Below are 18,781 nucleotides of genomic sequence, written 5' to 3' on the forward strand. Positions count from 1 at the left end.
AACTTTGATCTCAAAGAATCTAGAACTTCCAAACATGCTCTACTGAGCATGTGCAGCTGTAGTCATCACCCTGCTTCCTAGGCAGTCTTTTTTTTTTTTTTTTTTTTCCGTGGAGCTAAGTCTCACAGTATTCAGCTTTGCTCTCTCCTCATACTTTTTGTAAATGATTTTTTCTAGAGCTACACTTGTTTTCTTTCCTTTACAGTAGTTTTATTTTTTTATCTTCTTTCCTCTGCCCGCTAACCACATGGCGGGCCTTAGTTGCTGTGCAGTCTGGCAGTCTTATTTCTATTCCTTATAAAAAAAAAAAATATATATATATAATAATAATTACTGCACCAGCAGTTTGGTATTTGTGTCCTCTCCTTGCTCTGTCTGTTTTTGTACCTTTGTCAGGCGAGTCCCCTGAGTCTGGGACTCACCTGACAAAGATCAAGGATCACACTGTTCCTGTTGGGGGGAGAGCTCATCCTCCTGACATTGAAAGCAACTAGCCTCCATAGTCAGGAGCTCTGGATGATGTAACCTCCCCGCCTGCTTGCTGGTAATGGGAGTGCAGTCTCCTTGTGAGAGAGGGTAAGCAGGAACCTGGGCAAGCAGCCTGCTGCCACACCTTCAGTGCCATGCCCAATAACGGTTGCCTGTTCACATCTGTGACCAGCACACTGTTCATCTGACGCATTGATTTCAGGACTGCGTTGGGGACCAGGACTGCCATTGAGTGCCATGATTACCCTTGATGCTGTCGAGGTGCCGGGGTGCTCTCGATGCTGTAAGGCCTTTTGTGCCATAGGCATATATGGACATGGAATCTCGATGCACCGGAGTGATTGAGTGCTTTGGGAGTTACGTGACAGCAGAGTGCAGCATGTATGGCAAGGCATCTACTCAAAGTGCCTCGGGGGATGGCAGGCGACATTTTCCTTGTCTGTGCAGTTCTTAGCCATGCCAGCATTCTGCCAAAATCGCATCAAGATCTCAGCCTCCTTGTCAGTTCTGCACCACAAATTATTGGGGAGCACTGGCGAGGAAGGCGTCATCATACACAGTGATTTGCCTGTTGGCAGCGCACAACCACAGACTCTGGCGAGTGGTACTCGATCCTTGCTGTGCCATGGGATTTTACCCATAACAATGGCGAGTGGGGTCATAGGTGTGTCGTCGTCCATAGGATGGGATACCACTGTATGAGTACTGGTTAGCGTGCTTTTACAGTGGAAGGATCTATTCTTCAGTCGCTCTCTACTGTATGTGTGTGTGTTTGTTTTCGTGTGGTGAGCACAACAGGACTAACCTAGGACTGTAATCCTGGTCAAATCCTAAGGGAAGTACATACCAGGAGGGTAATGTCAGGCGTCGTCTCCTTCCTCAGAAGAGTAATATGTCTTTCGACCCCCTTCTGTGTCACTAATCCCCTTTGTGGAGAAGCCCCTGGGGCTCAATACCTGGCAGGTTTATTGCTGAACCGGAGCCTTGATTCTTTGAATCGGTGCATCTCCTTGTAGGCCACGGCTGGGGGACTGCAACGGAGGTCATCTTACTGTTTTGGCTGGGGCCCCTTCGTTGATTATCATGGTGGCCTTCCCCATCTAAGGGTGGCTGCCAGTGGCAGATTGGTCGCTTCTGAACCACAGCGATCAGTGATTGTGTCTCAACTGGAGAGTTGACAGGCTTTTTAGGATAGGGAGGCCCCAATTTCCATTGCTTTCCTGTCCCTTCAGGAGGGGGGGTTCCAGGGCAACTCTTATGGACTCCCTTCTGGACGCCTGGTTATCTTCCCCTGCAAGGGGTATCCCTCGTTCTCTCTTTTCCGGAGAAGGCATGTCACTGCTTCTGACTGGCAGTCGCTCTCTGTTCCTCATGGGATCTGAGAGTTGGTTGAGTGGTAGTGCTCTCCTTAGGTCATCCTAAGGCACAGCAGGTCTATTTCGCGAGGGAGCCTTTCCAGAGTAGCTCCCTGGTGACTATTAGGAGTTTCTCCCATCCATGAGTCACCTTTGATACCTGCTGAGCTCTCTGGGCATTTTTTGATAAGGACCACTATTGCCAGTCATTCTCGCCTGCGAGACCTTACTTCAGTGAGGAGGGTTCTAATCATCTAATTGGCGAGTATGCCTTTCAACCTGTTGCCATAACCAAGGCCGAGGGAGATGAGGTACCCCGCAACAGAGTTACTGCTCTTTGGTTGCAGTGGCTTGCAAGCTATACGTCCCATTTTAGGGATAACTCTAGCTGCGGACAGGGGGAGTCCTGGTTCATGGAACGATTGTTCTCCTAGGACACGCAGCATGGTGGTCCTCACACATGGGATGACATCATCGGATGGAGACTGGCATGGAAAACTTATGTCAAAGTTTATAGATTTTGACTAGGCACACTGAACATGCCCAGCATGCCCTATACCATGTGTCCTCGCGAGGTCTTTCTTTGGTCTTTTTTTTTTTTTCTTTCAACTGAGCTGTTGCCTCAGTGAAGTAAGCCTGTGGCTTTTCTTTAGAAATTGCCTTTGAAAACTTTTTCCACTGTTAATTTTTGGGGTTTTCGTGTTTTCTTTGATGCAGGTCCCTCTGCGAGTCCCTTTATTTATGTATGTATGTATGTATTTATTTATTTACTGGTTTTATATACCGGCATTTGGTGTAGCCATCATAACGGTTTAGACTCCGAGTCAGGTTTTCATTGGTTCAGTAAGTTTATTTTTGCTTCTGTTCCCACTGTGGAGGTGGTACCTTTGTGCCCACTGGCGTCGCCCATCTGCCATCATCGCATGTCGTTTTTCCCCTTCTGTTCGTATCAGCATGGCCTCATCCGAAGGCTATGTCCATCATGGACCTTGACCTTTTGAGAAAGGCGATCAAGAAATTTTAATGAAAATGAAATGATGTGTGTATTCTCTACCTGGGGGCATTGCATGATGTCCAGGGTTGTCACTTATGTGACCAGATGACCACAAAGGGGCATTGCGCTCTACTTGACAAGATGGAGAAGCTCTTTGGGTCAAGGAAGTCTGAGGTCCTTCAGGTGGCATAGACACTGAAGGACCTCAGAGCTGCACCGATGGACACCAAGCCATCAACCATGGCGGGGCCGTCGATGCTGCCAGCAGATAGGGGTTCCAGGGACCGATTCATATTGCTCTTCTAGGTCAAGGACAGCGGGTTCGTCATCGACCTCGGTACCGGGGAAAGACCAGGCCGAGCACCGAGGTAAGCTGAGAAAACGTTGGGACTAGTTGCCTTCGATGCACAGTGCTGGGCTCGGGATGGTGCTGGCGCAACTGTGATGCCCCTGAAGCAACTTCTGTGGCAAGGCGTGCCCATCCTCAATGCCGGGGGTCCGCAGCAGTCTTAACTAGTCCTGGTGTTAGTTGCCGATCCACCTTGCGGATCCCCGCAGATCATTTAGCCACCCCTCCTGCCTCCCAGTTCTTGGCATCAACAACATTTGAGGAGGAGTTAGAGCACAGACACAAATGGCGGTCGAACGGGCCCTATAGGGTATCGAGCCAGTAGCACCGATATAGGTACCCCCGCTCTCCCTGCTGGAACCGCTGCTGGAATGGCTCAATATACTCTTTAGTGTTCTACTGACCCAGTTGAAGCTGGTTCCTGGAAGCCATCAATGCCTGGTGGGGTACCAATACATACCCCCACCAATCCAGTGCTTGCCGGTTCCTCTGAGGGGTACAGCCCCCCATCGAGCTTTGCCAGCGCCTGTGCTACCGATGCCGCTAGACAAAGGATGAGTACCTAGGGCCCTATCCTGTGTGGATTACAGTGAGGATGAGGCCCCATATGACCCCTGGGAGAATGCGGAATTCTCCTCTGAGGACTCTGAGGGTCTCTTCTCAGAACAGTCTCCTCCAGAGGACCAAAGGAGGTCTCGCTCAGAGGACATGACCTTCGCAGGGTTTGTGAGGATGGTGGCTAAGGCCATCCCTTTTCAGTTGATGGAGGAGGACGCCAGGCACAAAATGCTAGAAATCCTCCAGTTCATGGAGGCTCCTAAAGAGATCATGGCAGTCCTAGTGCATAAGACCTTTAAGGAGTTGCTGCTGAGGATCTGGAAGCACCCCCTCACAGTACCTCACGTGAACAGGAAGGTGGATGGAGTTTACCTCATCCAATAGGCTACTAGATTCAAAAAATGTCAGCTTCACACCATTCGGAAGTGGTCAAATCCGCTCTCAAAAGGTCCAAATGCACTTGGACCCCCGCCTCGGTGCCCCCGGGGAAGGATCATATAGCAATGGATACTTTTGGGCGGAAGGTGTTTCAGAGGGCCAAGCTTATTGCTCGCGTAGTCTCCTACCAGCTATACGTGAGCTGGTACGCAGCCTCTAGAAGCAGGTGCTGGAGGTGGCCGAGCGGCTGCCTCATCAGCTGCAAGACACCTTATCACTGGTGCATCATTGCCTCGAGTGTGGAAACCATGAGGTTCGCGCAACCTATGGTGTTTTAAAGACTGCAGGGAGAGTCTGCAACGAGAATCGGCACCCACAGAATGGCATGGCTGCAGGCTTTGCATCTGCGACCAGAGATACAGGAAAGACTTGCTGACCTGTTTTGTACAGGAGAAAATCTCTTCGGAGATAAAGTGAGGGACGCTGTGGCCCAGATGAAGGATTACCATGAGACCCTCCAGCATTTCTGCCAGCATTTCAGACCTGCCCTCCTCAGCCAGGAGGTCTGCGAGACAGGGTCAGAGGAGGTCTTTCTATTGCCAAAGGAAGTACTATCCTCCAGCCCCTTGCTTTATTCTCAGAGGGTGAGCTCTCGCCACTGTCCCAGGTAGCAGCAAGCTCCTAAGACCCAGCTGGTGCCCCAATTTTGACTGACATCTCAGATTTGTGGTGGGAAAACAGCACTTCCAATACAGAGTATTGCCTTTCAGGCTAGCGTCATCCCCACATGTCTTTACCAAATACCTGGCCATGGTGGGGGCACACCTCCGCAGGATGGGAGTGCATGTTTTCCCTTACTTGAATGACTATATGGTCAAAAGTGCCTCTTATGCAGGGGCGGATCGGTTCATGTGCTTGACCATCCGGGTGTTGGAGTTACTAGGGTTTGTAATCAACTATTCAAAGTCCCAACTCAGCCCGTCACCTCGTTTGGATTTCATAGAAGCCCTGCTGGACATGGCTCAGGCAAAAGCCTTCTTGCTGCGATCCGGGACGGTCACCTTGTCCATAGTGTCGGAGATTCAACAGAGCCAGCATTTGTCAGCTCGACACATGTTGAGGCTGTTGGGCCACTTGACTGAAACCTTCCATGTTACTCCCTTGGCATGCTTACAGATGTGCAGAGCCCAAAGGACTCTGAAGTCGCAGTGGTGCCAGGCCTGTATCCAAATCTCTGTCTTTCGGGGACTCTTTGTCCTGGTGGCAGGTCCTCTCAAATTTGGAACGAGGAAAATCTTTCAAAACTTCCCTGCACAAATTGTCCTATCCACAGAATCATTCACCTCATGTAGCTCACGTAGAAGGGGCTGTGCATCCCAAGGCCTGTGGTCCACCCAGGAAGCACGTTGTCATATCAACTTCCTGGAGCTTCGGGCAATCCAGGTATGCTTTGTGGGCTTTGAGGTCGGCTGTCCAACAAAATTGTCCTGATCCAAACAGACAACCAAGTAATAATGTGTTTATATCAACAAGCAGGGAGGCACGGGATCATTCCTCCTGTGTCAATAAGCTGTCTAGATCTGGTCCTGGGCCCTGACCCATGGGAGGTACTCGGGGCCATGTATCTGGCCAGAACTGAGAATGTGATAGCGGACAGACTGAGTCGGGCCTTCAGACCCCACGAGTAATCGCTGGACCAGGGGGTGGCGAATTGAATTTTCCACCTTTTGGGGGAAACCCAGACGTGGACTTGTTCGCATCTCCCTGCAACAGAAAGGTGTCTGTTCTGCTCCCTGTACAGGTTAGACAGCAAACCAACTTCGAATGCCTTTGCTCACCATTGGCGCAAGGGTTTTTTGTACGGTATCCTCCGATTCTTCTGGTGACGAAGAGACTCCTAAAATTTCGAGAGGAACTATGATCCTCATAGCCCCTCATTGGCTGAAGCAGATCTGGTTTCCACTCCTTCGGGAGATGTCCATCCAGAGACCGATCAGTCTGGGGACTTCCCCAGATCTCATCACGCAAGATCAGGGCAGGCTGTGGCATCCCAACCTCCAGGCCCTGTTGCTCACAGCCTGGATGTTGAAAGGATGATTCTGCAGCCGCTTGATCTTTCAGATACTGTCTTGGGTCCTAGTGGCTTCTAGAAAGCCTTCCAGTAGAAGGTCCTACTGGCTGAAGTGGATGAGGTTTTCCATGTGGTGTGAGCAAAAGGCCCTAAATCTGTTCTCCTGCCCCACACAAAAACTGCTTGATTAACTTCTGCACCTAGCGGAGGCTGGCTTGAAAACCAACTCTGTTAGAGTTCATCTAAGTGCAATTGGAACATACCATCAAGGTGTAGATGGTATGCCCATCTCTGTATAGCCCATAGTTGTACACTTTATGCGGGGCCTGCTTTAGTTGAGGCCTTCTGCTGTGTCTTGGGACCTCAACATGGTGCTAGCTCAGCTGATGAAAGCTTCCTTTGAGCCGCTGAGCTCCAGTGACCTGAAGTACCTGACCTGGAAGGTCATATTTTATTTATAAATAAATAAATAAATATTTTTGGTGGCGGTCACTTCATGCAGAGTCAGCAAGCTTCAGGCCATAGTGACTTATCCACCTTATACCAAGTTTTATCATGACAGGGTCTTTAGTACGCACCCTAAGTTCCTGCCTAAGGTGGTTGATAGATTTCCATCTTAACCAATCATTCTACCAACATTCTTTCCCAGGCCCCATTCGAACCAAGGCGAACGAGCACTGCACAGCTGGATTGCAAGAGAGCCTTAGCCTTCTATCTGGAACAGACAAAAGCCCATAAGAGTCCATCCAGCTCTTTTTGTTTCTTTTGAAAGGAACAGACTGGGAGCTACTGTTGACAAACGGACATATCCAGTTGGATAGCAGACTGCATCTCCTTCTGTTATGCCCAGGCGGGACTGCTTCTTGGGGGTTATGTCAGGGCTCATTCTGTCAGAGCCATGGCAACGTTGGTGGCCCACTTGCAAGCAGTTCCCGTGGAGGAGATCTGCAGAGCTGCGATGTGGAGAATTTCTCCACACATTCGCATCTCAGTACTGTCTGGATAGAGATGGCCCATGTGGTGATAGGTTTGGCCAGTCTGTCCTTCAGAATCTCTTTGAACTGTAGAACCCAATTCTCCCTGCCTAGGGCCCATTGTTTGGTTTCAGGCTGTCTCCCCTTCTGTTACCATCAGCACTGTGGTTGTGCCCGTTGGCACCTGTTTGGTGCAGGTTGGTCCCCTTTTGTGTTGGGGAGCAGCCTGTAGCTAGGGATTCACCCATGTTTGAGGACTACCATCCTGCTTGTCCTAGGAGAAAGCAGAGTTGCTTACTTGTAATAGGTGTTCTAGGACAAGCAGGATGTTAGTCCTCATGAAACCGCCAGCCACCCCATGGCATTGCATTGGGTTTCTCCTATTTCTTGTTTTAAAATTTTTTGTAATTCTGTTACGAGATTGAAGATGGACCCCCGCATGGATGCATGGTATAGGGGGCATGCTGAGCATGCTCTGTGTGCCTAGTCAAAGTTCTAGAAGCTTTGACATAAGTTTTCCATGCCAGGCTCCATCCAGTGATGTCACCCCATGTGTGAGGACTAACATCCTGCTGTCCTAAAACACCTGTTACAGGTAAGCAACTCTGTTTTTCATTTACTGGACCACATGCTTCCTTGGGGGAAGTATATGCTATCATGGCTGAGGTATTTATACCTAAGCCAGGTTCGGGGCAATCTGTTCCGAGGTCACCCTTGCTCTACCCTTAGAGTTTCCAGGAAGGTGAAGTCATCAGGGGTTTGCACTTGCGGCACCTCGGCTTCTTGTCTTAGTGGAGTGTTTCTGGATTTCTTCCCTGTGGAATTCGCTCTGTTTATTCCAATCAGGCTGAGTATTCTATCTTGGTGGGTAACTCCCTACTGGAATCGGCAGTGAGTTATTCGCTTGGGGTTGAGTTATACAACCTAGTGCATGCGCTTACCTTGGCAGTCTGCCTCCTTATGTTCATCACTCCTTCAGAGTTCCGGTTGGAATTTCAGGGGGAGGGGGAAATCTAAGGCATTCGTGGTATATCTTAGTGTATATCTGCAGGGAAAGACACTACTTTTCCCCTATATTTTCGCTAAGCTCTGGCCTATACTGCCTTTAGATTTTCTCACTTCACTAGGACACCCAAAGTGTCTTCCCGCTCAACTGAACTATCCTGTAGACAGGATGCATACCCCTGCCTTTGACAGGGTGCAGTGTGGGTGAGCTTTAAGCCTAACGTATTTCTCTGCTCAAGGGTTTGGGCTAGCGATCCTATTGTCCTGCTAGTCAGCTATGTCTGGTGCTTTGGCACATAGGGTCTATCACAGACCCATTGTTGCTGATTATTCTTCCAAACATTGCTTTTCTGCCTATTAGCCAAACATGGGCGCACTTCTGCAGAGACATCCTGCCTTTTAGTGTCAGTGGACTGCAGTTTCTTATTGGGGAGTTTTTGAGACCCAGTTGGTTTTTCGGTTGTCTGTAACACCGAAGAAAACTGTGCGGTCTTCGTCCTCTTGTTTATATCTCTAGACGTTTTCCTGAATCCAGGAGTTTCTAGACCTACTGTCAGGGTTTACTGATCCTAAACCCTGCTTTGTAATGTTTTCTGTGGTGTGGAGTATGTTTCTTATTGGCACTCGCATGACTTCCCTGCTTTAGGTGCCTCTGCTACACATCGGGGTTTGTGTCTGTCTTTTCAATGGTTTTCTCTTTGTAGAGCTGAACTCTTTTTCCCTCCTAGACCCCTTTGTGGGTCGGCTGCCTCACAGGCAAAATGGTAGGAGGTAGTACTTTCAATACGGTGCAGTTTCCCACTTTGTCCTGCTTGGACAACCTATACTTTGGGATTCACCCATGTGTGAGGACTACTATCCTGTTTGTCCTCTGAGAAATCAGTCGCTTACCTGTTACAGGTGTTCTCCGAGGACAGCAGGTTGTTAGCCCTCACGAAACCCACCCTCCTCTCCTGGGAGTTGGTTTCTCCATGTGTTAGCTATGTTATGGACTGAGGGACTCTGCCTAGGGACTAGGGTGATGACTACCGCTGCACATGTTTGAAAGTTCTAGATTCTTTGAGATCAAAGTTCCATGCCAGGCTCCATCTGATGATCTTACCTATGCGTGATGGCTAACATCCTGCTGTCCTCAGAGAACACCAGTTACAGGTAAGCAAGTCTGCTTTTTTTGTTTGGTAGCAGATCATTGAAAACCTTTTATCCCATAATAGTTATCTACTCTGTGGCAACGTTAAGGGCCCTTTAAATGTGTATGCAGTTCCCCTCTTGGCAGTCATACATGTGGCTCTTATGCTGTATCTGAAATATGATTTTCATGATTGCCTGATTCATTTCAGAGAGGGCAACTCAAATTGTGAGGGAAACCAAGCTGCCCCCTCCACCCCTACTTTTCCCAGCTGGTGGCCTGGAACCAGCAGTGGGACATGTAATCTGCACAGTCCTCATGCCAACCTTGTAAGTACTCTTCTGTCTGTTTACTTATTTTATTATACAAAATGTTAACTGCATAAATGTAGCTGCTTTGTGCTGCATGAATGGTTTTATTGATAACCTAGATTCATAGGTTAAAGTACTGTAAAATGTGTTTCAGTAAAATGCCTCCTTTAAAATGTATATCCCTTACCTCTGTGCCTCTTTAAAAAGACTTAAACCTTTCTTCTTATCATCGTCTGCCTTATGTTTAATCACAGGTCAACAAATCTCATGTCCATTGGCCCAAAGCTCAATTTTTAATATTTTTAAGTGTAAATAAAATCTTGTCAGACACTTATCTTTGTGATCTCTTCTCCAAAATTAGCTGCCTTATCCATAAATGCTCCTATAATCATCTGATGTCTTCATGCCTTCTATGCCCAATCATTCCGTTCTGAGGAGATTCTGATTTAGAGGCTGGGTTTAGACCATCGTGAGCAGGTTAATTTTACCCTACTGATAATGTATTCTTGCAGTAGTAATCCTGCTCAGTATGAGAGCTGCAGGTTCTGATGTGATGTAAGTGTTTGGCTGAGGAGCCAATGAGGAAAAGCCACCATCTGTGGGATTATGACTCAATGCCTCTTCAGAATCCCCCCCTAAACGTAACGATATATAATGGTCAGTTAAACATCATTATATGAGAGTTAAGGTTTGTCTTTTTAAAGAAGCATAGAGGTCAGGGGTATACAGTATATTGAGTGCTGACTTTCATTCCTTCCCTATTACAACCTAAGTGGGTGTAAGTTTGGGGTATACCAGTAAAATGCCTGACATGGATTTCTTTCTTTTGATTTTCAGACCAATACTGGAAAGGCCAAAACCATTTTCCTGGTTTGGGAGAATGGCTAAGTCTCTTGCCTACAAGATGCTAGGTATGAAATAAACTAGTTACACCCCCCACCCCCCCACTTTGACAGTGAGGGGGGAGGAAAAGGGGAACTGGATACAGACAACAACCAACATGGGTCCTGACTTTTACAGTCTGGGGTACAGACATGTGGACATAAGGGAAAAAACACAGGGTGGCTTCCATGGCCAAGTCCCAAAGCAAAGAACATTGAGCAGCATTGTTTGAAATATCAAGAAGGCTCCTTACCCAGTAAAAATGTTGCTAGCAGCAGTTTATAGGTTTGTAGTTGCTTGGTTTGGATTGATTATAAATATTACTACTCTTATAAGGCTTGGGAGTAACTGCACAAAGTGGCAATTGCTACCCTTGAGCAAAACATGGGAATATCCTGCACAGAGTGGCAGATACCATAGGAAGCTTTCTGGGCAGACTGGATGGGCCATCTGGTCTCCATAGTCATTACAATGTTATTGTGTTGGCACGGTGTCCCAGTGACTGTACAAGGACTTAGGAGTGTACCTTTCTCAATAGAAGCAGCACTAGATAATGTTGTACAACTGATTACTTTTTTCTATTATATTGAATGCCTAAATGATTGTATCTGGCTTCAGGTGTGAAATTTTATGTAGTGCATGCTCGTGTAGAAGATTGCCTGCTTTCCTTATTAGGATCGGTGAGGTATTTCCAAGTGATCCAAATTAGGCATTTCCTGGCGTGTAGCCAGATGGACTCAGTACAAATGGGATAGTATCCGCATGCTAGCAGTTGGAGACGGATTTGACGTCAGCACGGGGGCGTATATATCCCCACAGGAAGCGTAGCTATTCAGTAATTTCCGTCTCCAAAGCAGTTTGGAGTGCCTGCACGCTAGTTGAGCGTGCTTTCCAAGACTACTTTAATTTTTCTCTTTTCTACCCGAGCTCAAGCGGCATCCTGGGCGGAATCCAGGATGCTATCGCCTGCGGAAATCTGTAAAGCGGCGACATGGTCCTCCCTCCATACCTTTTCCAGATTCTACCGCCTGGATGTCCAGGCCAGGGAGGACTCAGCATTTGCCAGGGCGGTGTTACATGGGCCTCAGGCAGCCTCCCGCCCAGGTGGGGAGTAAAGCTTTGGTACATCCCATTTGTACTGAGTCCATCTGGCTACACGCCAGGAAATGTTGGGATTACTACCTGATAATCCCCTTTTCCTTAGTGTAGACAGATGGACTCAGCATCCCGCCCAGCTGCCTGCGTACATGGGTATCACCGATTCCAGGTAAGCCATGTCATCTGTTTCCATGAGAGCGTACACTCTACCAGGTGTCCACGCCTTTCGGTTGGGACTGCTGGCGGTCTCCAGCTACTATCAATCGGTCAGGGGGATCCTGTTTCACTTTTTAACTGTGCGTCAGTACACTATAACAGCTTTTGCAAGGAAGATTACTGAATAGCTACGCTTCCTGTGGGGATATATACGCCCCCGTGCTGATGTCAGATCCGTCTCCAACTGCTAGCACGCGGATACTATCCCATTTGTACTGAGTCCATCTGTCTACACTAAGGAAAAGGGGATTATCAGGTAGTAATCCCAACATTGTCAGAGATCTGGACTCAGTGGACCAATGGTTTGACTCTGCATGGCACTTCCTATATTCTAATTTTTTTGCTATGTATTTACAGAAGGAAAGGGAAAAGCACCTACTTAAGGTAGTAAATGAGGGCATAAATGACTACAGAGGAGGAAATATCGGAAATGCTTAAACAAACGAGAATAGATAATGTCATGGAACCTAATGGAGTACACCTCAGAATACTGAAAAGCTCTAGAAAATGCAGACTTACCCCCCCCCCCCCCTCTCTGCTTTCTCTTTGGAGACAGAAAAGGTTCCAAGATACTCCACAAAAATGGGAACAAGGAAGGTGCAGGTTCTCTAGGCCTGGTAATTTAATAAGAGTGTAGCATCTTGAAACAGCTAAATTACAGGACCCTAGACAGCATGATTTCACTAAGGGGAAGATCTTGTCAGAGAAACTTGTTGCAGTCTTTAATGAAGTGTCAAAAGTAATGTAATGTATCAGGAAGGGACAGTGGATGTTGCCTGTATGGACTTAGCAAGGTTTTTGACACTGTTACACAGGGAAGGATGGTAAGCCAACAAGCCTGTTAAGGGATGAAGACAGAAAGCTGTTGATTGGATGAGGAACTAGATGAGCCACAGAGCTTAGAGGGTGATGGTCAATGAAATCCATTCTGATGAATGTAATCTGATCAGTGGAGTACTTGGGGCTTTGTGCCAGAGCTGTAGAATGCCTATGGCCATGGCCATAGGCACCGCTACCAAATGGCACCAACTAGAGCAGTGCGACTGGCCGCCAATTGGTCCTCAGCAAAAGAAAAGCAGCACTACCCCATCAAAATTGATAGCATGGTCAGCGCGCCCTTGCTGGCAACACTGCTGATTTTGGTGGAACTGCGCTGCTTTTCCACTTACTAAGACAGTGCTTACCATGCCGACAATTTCGGCAGGCCATCTGCTGAAGAGGAGGAGCGTGCCCTGTCAGAAGTAGTCCAATGCCCTGTGGCCGAAAGTCATTCCCTTGGCCACGGGGGCTGAAGAAGGAGATTGCTGCTGCCTGCTATGTCAAGGAGGAAATGAGAGAGAGAGCATGTGTGTGGGAGAGTGAGAGAGAGCGAGCATATGTGTGCACATCTACCCCAGTTACTCCCTGCCTGCTAATCCATGGCAATTTCAGGGCATCTAGAAATCAAAAGTTCCAGGGTATGGATAATGGGAATTTTTTAAAAATCCTTATTTTAATTGTTGGGTGTTATTTGATGTCTGTTTTGAAATATTTTATTGATGTTTGGAAAACTTTTAAATGAGTTTTTAATTATTGAATGCTATTCTTGTTCATTAATTATTTTGACTCTTTTTATTGGTATGGTTTTATTAATTGTATTTTATGAGGAATGGTAATGTTTCTGTTTTTTACATTGTTGCAGTGCATATAGATTTGGCTTGTTGCAGTTTCCAGTTCAATTTTTGTCTGTATATTTCTTTTTATACTGTATAGTCTCTTTATTCTGTATTTGAGGGTCTGTTTGAGTTTTGCTTGTGTGACAAGTGAATTATTCCATTAGTGTGTAGTTTCTATGTAGGGATCTAGAGCAGCTTGGTTTGTTCTGTTTTCCTAATAGGGGGTATATTATTATTTTAAGCCTGGTGTAATACATGTAGTATTAACTTTCATAGGTAGGGTTGTTGCTGTTTGAGTGCTGACAGTTAGTACTCTTTTTATATAGAAATTTTTTACTTGTGGCTCTCTGAGGGTCATGCCCATGCCCAAGACTCATTACAGCAGGCCTAATACCATATAGGTTCCACGGGTCTCTTGCTTTTTTTGCAGGGTTTTCTGGTTGGCACTTCAGCAGTACATGCAAATATAATATACCATATTTTTCGCTCCATAAGACGCACCTGACCATAAGACGCACCTAGGATTCAGAAGGGGGAAATTTAAAAAAAAAAAATTGTGCTAAACCGGCTCTGTCCCCGGGCGTCTGTGCATCTTATGGAGCAAATTAGGGGAGTGCATAACATTTTTTTCTCCCCATTTTATTTTCGGGTCTGGGGAGGGCCATTTCGGTCCACTCCCCAGATCAGAAAACGTATTCTCTTTCTGTGGGAACCTCCCCCCCATCCCAACCCTTTAAATTAACACCCCCCCAAGACCTGCCAAGTTAATTAACTACAACCCCCCACCCTCCTGACCCCCCCCCCCCCAAGACCTGCCAAAAGTCCCTGGTGGTCCCGCGGGGGTCCAGGAGCAGTCCGGGTGCGATCTCCTGGGCTTGGGCCGTCGGCTGCCAGTAATCAAAATGGCGCCGACGGCCCTTTGCCCTTACTATGTCACTGGAGCCGACCAATGGCAGCGGTAGCCTCTGTGACATAGTAAGGGCAAAGGGCCGTCGGCGCCATTTTGATTACTGGCAGCCGACGGCCCTTTGCCTTTACTATGTCACAGAGGCTACTGTAAGAGAGTTCTCTCTCTTACATCATTTAGATGCTCAATTTTAGGGGAAGGAATTGACAACATCCCTGTTCTGGTTGATCTAGTAATTCTAGAAGGGATGTGGAAATGAAGTGATGAAGTTAGCCATTCAATCTTTTCATTGTAGAGGGTTTTATGAATTAGGGACAAGATTTTATGCTGGGCCCTGTATTTGAAGTGAAGTTTTCAATATTGGGGTGATATGTTCAGATCTTCTAGTTCCTGTCAATAGTCTAGCTGCTGAATTTTGCAGAAGTTACAATGGTCTCATGCCTCAATAAATTGGTTAGTCTGTAAGATACGACCCGCCTCTGACATTTTAGTATAGTTTTACTATACCAAAGCCATATTATCTCCGTTTTCCTAGTAATACCAGCTCTACATATAAACCTGAGCATAATATCAGCTTTCCTTATTTTATTACACTGACTAGAAAATTTCAAGCCTTATAAAATGATTAGTCCTAGGTCTCTTTCCTGTTTAAGAATTGCCAGTTTTTTCCTCCTGATCTGCATCAAATGGGGTTTTGGAGGTATATGCAAAATTTTGCATCTTTTTGGCACTGAAGCATAACTTCTAAATCCTTAACCATGTTTCCAGTTTTTTTCACGTCTTCTTTCAGTTTTACACCCCTTCTGGTATGTATCTACAAGCATACTTTCCCTCTAGTCCCTCTGCAATAGTGTTAATAAAGATAATGAAAGGATCTGGCCCTAGCACAGAGTAGAGCTGTAGCTAGGCAATTTGGTGCTTATGGCCAAGTGAAAATCTGCATCCTCCCCCTTTACACAACACATGACACCACGAGTTGGGAGACTCTGTTAAATGTTTGTACCGCAATGCCCATGGCCAGTACAAGGGTATTAAGGGTAAACTTTTAAGTCTTACTTGCACTTATAATACTTATACGTGCTCACAAATTCTGTATGTATTTTGTAACATCTGTATGCATTAACCCTTAGATAACAAATGAACTCTGTATAGCTCTACCAGTCGAATCATGTAAACCGTTGTGGTGGTGAAACCGAACAACGGTATATAAAACTCGACAAATAAAATAAATAAAATATTAGGCGCCCTAGGAAGAACTTACAGCCTTGCATCCCCCACCTCATCACACCCTCCTCACACACAATTAAAAATTATGCATTTATAACAGAATTTACAAGAAAAAGAACAAAGCACAGTCTTCTGAGGTAAAAGTATAACTTACAATATGTACCGTATTTTTTGCTCCATAAGACGCACTTTTTTCCCCCAAAAGTGGGGGGAAAATGTATGTGCGTCTTATGGAGCGAATATAAAAAAAAACTAAAAATCTAACAAAACCCCCCCACCCTCCTGACTCCCCCAAGACCTGCCAACTTAATGTACCCCTTTTCACTCTACCCCACCCGCCCCTCTTTCCCCCTGTTCCCTCCCTCCTTACTCTCCCCTCACTAGCATTTAACTATACATATGTACACTTGCCTCCTCATACTGTAAATAAGCCCTCATATGCTAATTTCTCAAGTGTACATGCCTCGTTAACTTTGTTTATAAGTTCTTTTGCATATTTAACCCTAACTTGAATGCAAAAAGTTGTAATTCTGCTCGTTGACTCTCCTCCTTTGTATTTCGCATATTACCCAGTTAGCCCTTCCCTTGTTCATTGTAATTTCCTTTCTCAGTTACTTGTAAACCGACATGATGTGTCCTACGAATGCCGGTATAAAAAAAAAGTGTTAAATAAATAAATAAACTCTCTCTATTGCTGGACCCCAACTATGGAGCTCTATTCCACAGGAATTACGATTAGAAGCAGATATCAAATTATTTATATACATTATGAAACTATGTATCTACTTCCTTTCTTCCTATGGAAATGCAAATATTTTTAAATGAATATTTGCTAACTACTGTAAACCGATTTGATATGCTCGCATGAAAATTCGGTATATAAAAATTATTAAATAAATGAGCTTTTGAGGACCAGAGTCTATTTCATCGGACGCATCTGACAAAGTGGACTTTGGCCCTCAAACTCATGCCTCAATAAATTTGGTTAGTCTATAAGGTGCCACCCGCCTCTGCCACTATTAGAGCCATACTATGGTCAGGTCTGGAGACCCATATTTTTTGTAAGGACATTGAGAGGATGCAAGCTGTTCAGAGAAGGGCCACTAAAGATTTGCAGGGCCTTCAGTACAAACTCTGCACAGAGGGACTGGAGGAAAGAAGGGATATGGGTATTAGAGATGTGCTTTGGGTAAAGATTTTGTCGGGCTTCGTGTCGGGGCCCCCCCCCCCCCCAATGGGAATTTCGTTTTTCCTGTGGTTCGTGTTTTTTTGTTTTTTTCAGGGGCCCCGATTTTCGGGTTAGTGCGCACTATCGGGAGTTAGCGCACGCTAACTCAAAAATTAATTTTTTCCGAAATTTTGAAAAAATCAATTATTTTTTGGTTCTCCCAAACCATTCCGAATTAAACAATTTTGTTGAAATTGCCTAATTCGGGAAAAACGATTGTACATCCCTAATGGGTATATGGATAAAAGCATTGAAATATGAGGTGGGCTTCAGTAAAATACAGAGGTAGAATTTTGGATAGAAAAAGAAATTCATGGACAAGGACAAACATAGGAAGTTGGAGAGAGAGTCAGAAGAAATATAAGGAAATCATTTTTCACTGAAAGGTTGATAGATACCCGCAATAACCTACTAGTAGAGTTGATGAAAACCTATTGTGTGACAAAACGTAAGCATACCTGGGATTGATATACAGGATTGGGAGTTTGAGTAAATGTTTTGGGGGCTAGTTATAGGGGAGGCAAGTGAGGGCTTGGTATTGGTTCAAGTATGGAAACTTGTATTATCAACCACTTTGTAGATGACCAAAGAGGGAAGAATATAAAACTAATTTGGATAAGGATTGATATCCAGCAGGCAGTCAGGCTTGTATTCCTACATCTGTTGTACAGTTGAAAACAACCAGGTAGACTGAGTGGACTAGTTATTATTTTCTGTCCTTTAGTATGTTGCTATGGCTAGTGTTCCCATTTCCTTCTTGTGAGACCAGTTGAATTGTTGCACAGTAACACAAGCTGTTAGTGTGCTGTCTGTCCTGCATGTATGTAGTGATAGGTTTCATTTGTTTGCTAGAGATTGACAAAGTTGGACACATGTTGAGAGCATGAGTTTCATTCTCCTATTAATGTTGTGTTGGTGCTTGCATTCTTTGAAGTTTTATTGGCTTTCATTTTCTCTTTGGCTGTCATTTATTTGGTTATAAGGTTCACATTTTGACAAATGTTTGTTACCCTTCTTTTCTTTATTACTTATTTCTGCTTTGACCAATTGTCAGCTTTCTCCTTTTCTCTGTTGCTTATATATTTGATGCCTGCTGCTCATTAGGTAGGGTTTAAGGAAGGATTTACATATCTGTTTCTCTTGCTTTTTAGCCACAAAGCAACATATGCAGCTCCTGCTTTCAGGAGAAGCAGCATGCGGAAGAGTCATAAAAGCAATAAAGTCCTCTGCTCCTTCAGCAGCAGCTGTGGCCAAGAAATATTTTATTTTGGTTTTCATTTTTGTAAATAAAAGATTTATTCTATGTATATTTGTCATGTGTGGTGTCTTACTATATGAATCATTTTGTTGTGCCTGTGTATGTACTATATCCCTTGCTTGTACCGTAGGTGTATGTGGTATAAAAGAAGGATATGAATGAAATGTGTGCAGTAGGTTATTTGCTTGGATGTATGACTGACTGCATATTGTAGTGTAACCTTGTGTTATGAGTCATCAATTTGTTCAGCTATATTAGTCTTGCTTAGTAATATAAGTGAGCAGGATGACAACACTGTGTGTCTTCTGATAGCATTACAGATCTGGAAATACATAGTCACATGATATGTGCTGTATATTTGAAAAAATGAGAGGTGAATATGTAGAAAACGGTTTGTATGCTTATGAAATGTTTGTCACCTTGAGAAGTGTGACTAAATGAGTGGGAATAAAAATGTGAATGTAAGGAAAACTAGGATTAGATTAGAATAAGGTAGGTGCGTGCACATTATAGATGAGATACTTTACTCTTAATAACTTTCTTTTTTTTCAGCTCATGTCTGATCTTTTTTTGACTATCTCCTGAATTACTGTTTTTATGACAGTTCATTTTTTCTCCAATAGCTTCCCTTCAAAGGCCAAAAACATTTTGGGTGAATTGATTCCTCAAGATTATTCAGCACTTGCTAAGTCATTGT

The 18,781-nt window shown here is 45.2% G+C and overlaps 1 protein-coding gene and 1 long non-coding RNA gene across 3 annotated transcripts in view; both read left to right on the plus strand.

Annotated features, from left to right (window-relative positions):
* WASL (WASP like actin nucleation promoting factor) overlaps positions 1–18,781 on the plus strand; it is a 194,370-nt gene that overhangs the window by 124,457 nt on the left and 51,132 nt on the right. The window lies entirely within an intron of this gene.
* Positions 9,508–18,133, plus strand: LOC115098708. The gene is made up of 3 exons (XR_003858593.1): positions 9,508–9,631; positions 10,451–10,524; positions 17,978–18,133. It is a non-coding gene; the product is annotated as an uncharacterized LOC115098708 (long non-coding RNA).

The sequence above is a fragment of the Rhinatrema bivittatum genome, chromosome 9, assembly GCF_901001135.1.
Source record: "Rhinatrema bivittatum chromosome 9, aRhiBiv1.1, whole genome shotgun sequence".
NCBI classification, from domain to species: domain Eukaryota; kingdom Metazoa; phylum Chordata; class Amphibia; order Gymnophiona; family Rhinatrematidae; genus Rhinatrema; species Rhinatrema bivittatum.